We start from the raw sequence: 3,967 nt of genomic DNA on the forward strand, positions 1-3,967 counted from the left end.
AAACTTTTTTTGTTCATAAGTTTTTTATAAACAATGAGCGACGGATAAAACCTTCATATTATTATTCAGGGAGGTGACCTTGATAACATATGTCAAAATTGTTGAGATCGGAAAATAGTCCGTATAACTGCATAATTACCAAAATTAATTTCTACTAGAGACACCGGTTCGAAGTTTTTGGATGGGTCTGAGAGACCCAGTTCTGACCACGAAGTTAATTTATCGTCATTTCGATACAATGTAAGTTTTGTTTTAAATAAAATTTAGTTTTGTATACCAATGAAGATTCCAGGAAGGAATTGAAACAATTGAAAATAAATAAAAAAAAAAATTTGTATCAACTAATTATTCAGCTTTCAATTTTAACACTTACAGTTTGATATGCGAAATATGTTGTATTATTATATGCGATAACATATAGACAGAGTTTCCACACGTTTTGTTTTCAGCACATCCGTAACATCTGACATTACGCGTGAATTCTGACAATTGCGCAAGTTCGCCGTTTGAAACGCAAAACGTTTTACGCCACGTGTGTGTTGTCGACCGCTAATCAGAATGTACATGTAAATGGCGATGCCAGGCGAACTATCTATCCTCTCTCGCGCCGCGTTTCACTATCACTTCGGAACACAGCGCGCGCGTTATCGCGACCGCGCGAGTGGGTGTAGCCGCGCGCGTTGTATAAAGCGCGCGTCTATATAAAGCGTTGCGGTTAAATCACGCTTTTATCCCCGTGGAAACGCGTCGTCTTCACGACTGTCTTCGCTTTAATGGCGAACTAATCCCCCGGCAATTACCCGCCCGTTCTATGTAATCGCGGTTCCGCGAGGGCGCTAATTACGCGAAACACGGAGAATCGCACGCGCGCCGGAGGCTGCGCCGTGTAATCGCGTCTTCGAAAACAAAAAAAAAACAAAAAAAAACAAAAAAAATGATAGGAACGCAAGCGGGCGTGTGGAACGCCACGAGATATATTCCTGCGTGCCGCGTTTGATTGCAACGTGTGTTTACGGTGTGTTTGTTGTAATCGACGCTCAGCCGTAATTACTGGCATTTACTTGGTGAAGTTATTACTAGTGAAGTTATTTAAACACAGTACGTCAGTATAAATTAAGCTTCAATTAATTCTTCGGATCTTTTCTATACTTTCCGCAAGACATTCAGGTCGTTTGCGATCAATCACTTTTACAAAATTTAATTTAATTAACAAAACAGTTAAAATAGAAATTGACGATCAAAAAAGTCTCAGTTCAATGCAATTTCTTTGAATCTGCGTGTGTGTTAAATTATTGAATTTTATTATTTAATTATTTAATGTTGAGAAGATTTTAATTGCGGAAATTTTCTATTTTGCAAATTAAGAAAGTTTAATCTCGAAACGCGAACTGAAAAAACTCTCGTCACTAAATTTACTCGAAATCAGACAGAAACGAAAATCACAAGGGGTCAACCGCGTCGACTTTTCGACATTTTATAGACTTCCTCGTTCTCGAGGAAGGCGAGTTTGTCAAGAGAGAATTCAGCAAATGTCAGTCATCAACGCGCCAACTCCAACCGTTAATAATATTTCTCTGCATATTACGCTCGTCGCGGACGTGATCACGTAGTTGTGTCAATCGTAATGATCTTGACTGCGGTAATACGCGCAGCAATCTCAAATGAGACGGTGCACGCGCTTTACGTATACGCACGTATGTACATATATGTACGTGTTGGGGAGAGATTTGTATGCGAGAACGATTAGCGTAGTTAACCGGCAACGTGCTCGGGGGCGTTCCCAACGTGTCGCTCCCAACGTGTCTGTGTCGCGCCTAAAAATACGTGTATTTCTCCTCCTCCTCCTCCTCCTCCTCTTGCCGCATCTTTATAACAAAAATGTCAGTACATCGTCATTTGGCAGCGAGCCGTCCGACAACAAAATCATCGGCGTGCAGAGATGTGCCGCGTCGAAGTGACACTGACGATACGGGGGGGATGATCTCCGAGAGACGATGCCCGCGCCCCTTGAAAAACGGAGACAGAAGATAATATCGAATGATCTGCTATCACACACGCACATCTGCTATCTCTACAAAGAGATAAGTCGCGATCGAGCGTACGTGAAATATAAATAACCGATGCGAGCAGATCGTAAATAGACGTTCCGTAACGTCGCGCGCTGCAACATGCAAATCGGAAAACTGTACGGATCGGTGGGTGTCCCGCCTGCGAATGAAATACGATAATCATATATCGCGTCAGGACTGATTACTCCGATATCAGTCCCCTTCGGCCATATATATATATATATATATACTTGATGCGGTCACCAGGTGGTGACTCGGCGATGACAGGATGTGTTGTTACCCCGAGAGGAAATTTTCTGAATCACTAATCTTCCCGATTAAAAAGATCAGCGAAAATTTATTTCCCCCTCATATCGCGAGAAAGAATTGCGTTATTCGCAACAACAAATTGCTTCGAATCTCGCGATTATAATATGCGACGCGCGTGTCATTGCGACGTTTTAGCGTGTCATTTTCGTAACGAGGTTTTATCGCGAAATAATAACACGATCGACCTCGGTGGCACGGGTTATTGACTCTTTGGTCTCGATGTCCGGCGATCGTAATGTGCAACAAAGCGCGCAACGTGCGTGAAATAATTATTCAATTAAGTCAATAAACAGATTAAACGAGCGATTCCGCGTTACGAAATATATAATAACGCAACCGCGCGCGGTTTGAACTCTCTCCCTTTGAATTCTCATAAACACGCGAAGTCTCATTAACGTGCCACATAAATTTCATGCAAATTTACTATATTATCATCAGGTAATTAGTTTCGCGCTAAAAGAGAACCGCTTGCAGGAAATCTGGTCTCGAGATCTAGTCTCGGCCCGGAGATCTCTAAGATTTTTTTTCTCTCTCTCTCTCTCTCTCTAATCGTCTCAAAAAGGCTTCGTAACGCAACAATCCCTTTTAGTACGCATAAATTTTCTTCGGTCCAAAACACTTGCGAAACGTTTAATTTGCTTTTTTCGCAAAAGAACATCGGACTTTTAAATTGTGGGTAACTATGTGTTTTTAACAAGAAGTATTTTTAATCGACTTAAACAAATTTATTCCGGTGCAAACTTCTTTTTACAAACGCATTTGATTTGTTATTGTTGAACTAATTAGCGTAAAAAATGTAGCAAGAAGAATTGATTATTATTCATTTACAATTTTACTCGCTTTTACTATATACGTATGCGAGCACAATATATTTTTCTTAAAATACTAATGTACCTACAGCGTTTTTACTATAAACGCTAAAAGGATTAAAATTTTACTCCAGTCTGTTTACAAACCTCGTCCTTCCACCGGCAGCATCTTTTTTTATCTCTCGCTCCCTTCAGGTAAACCGTCCCTACGAACGGACTATACCTGTCTCTATATACGTAAATACAAAAATGATCCAACCAACCTGTCAGTCCTCTTCATCCTCGTCCGGCACTACCTGCGTCATCGCCGATCCGCGATCAGATCGACGCGAGTGCGCGCGTGCGCGCGAGATCGCGCGCACAAGATCGCGCGCGTTCGCACGCTACGACGACGCTGAGGTAACGACGATCGGATCGATCGATCTCTTTGCACGGTCACCGGCGAGGAGGAGATCGCGCGCGACAATTTCCACGCACACTTGGTCCCCGCACAGACTCGGAGAGGTGACTGGGAGATTCTGAGGACCGACGGTTCTGGTTCACGACTGGTTCTTCTCCTCCTCCTTCGGCCTCTCGCCCCTTCCACGTCCGTGCACACCGTCCGCGCGCGGCAAGAGCGCGGAAAAAGAGACGCGCGGATAAACGCGCGGCTGATGCGAGAGCACGAGCGGAGGAATCGGAGTGAGAAGGAAGAGTAGAAACACGCGAGGAGAGAAGATGCTGGGGCGCGCTCGACAGGTTGCCCAGTGTATCCGGGGAAAAGGACGGGACGGGGTGGAA

The 3,967-nt window shown here is 43.5% G+C and overlaps 1 protein-coding gene across 1 annotated transcript in view; it reads right to left on the minus strand.

Moving 5' to 3' along the window:
• Window positions 1–3,535, minus strand: part of LOC109852957 (KN motif and ankyrin repeat domain-containing protein 1) — a 46,362-nt gene extending 42,827 nt beyond the window's left edge. The window contains exon 1 of the mRNA XM_020424609.1: window positions 3,451–3,535. The gene's annotated coding sequence lies outside the window, so the exon portion shown is untranslated. The remainder of the gene's footprint in view (window positions 1–3,450) is intronic.
• Between the last annotated feature and the right edge of the window lie 432 nt (window positions 3,536–3,967).

Source organism: Pseudomyrmex gracilis, unplaced genomic scaffold (genome assembly GCF_002006095.1).
Source record: "Pseudomyrmex gracilis isolate BER0280 unplaced genomic scaffold, ASM200609v1 scaffold_41, whole genome shotgun sequence".
NCBI lineage: Eukaryota > Metazoa > Arthropoda > Insecta > Hymenoptera > Formicidae > Pseudomyrmex > Pseudomyrmex gracilis.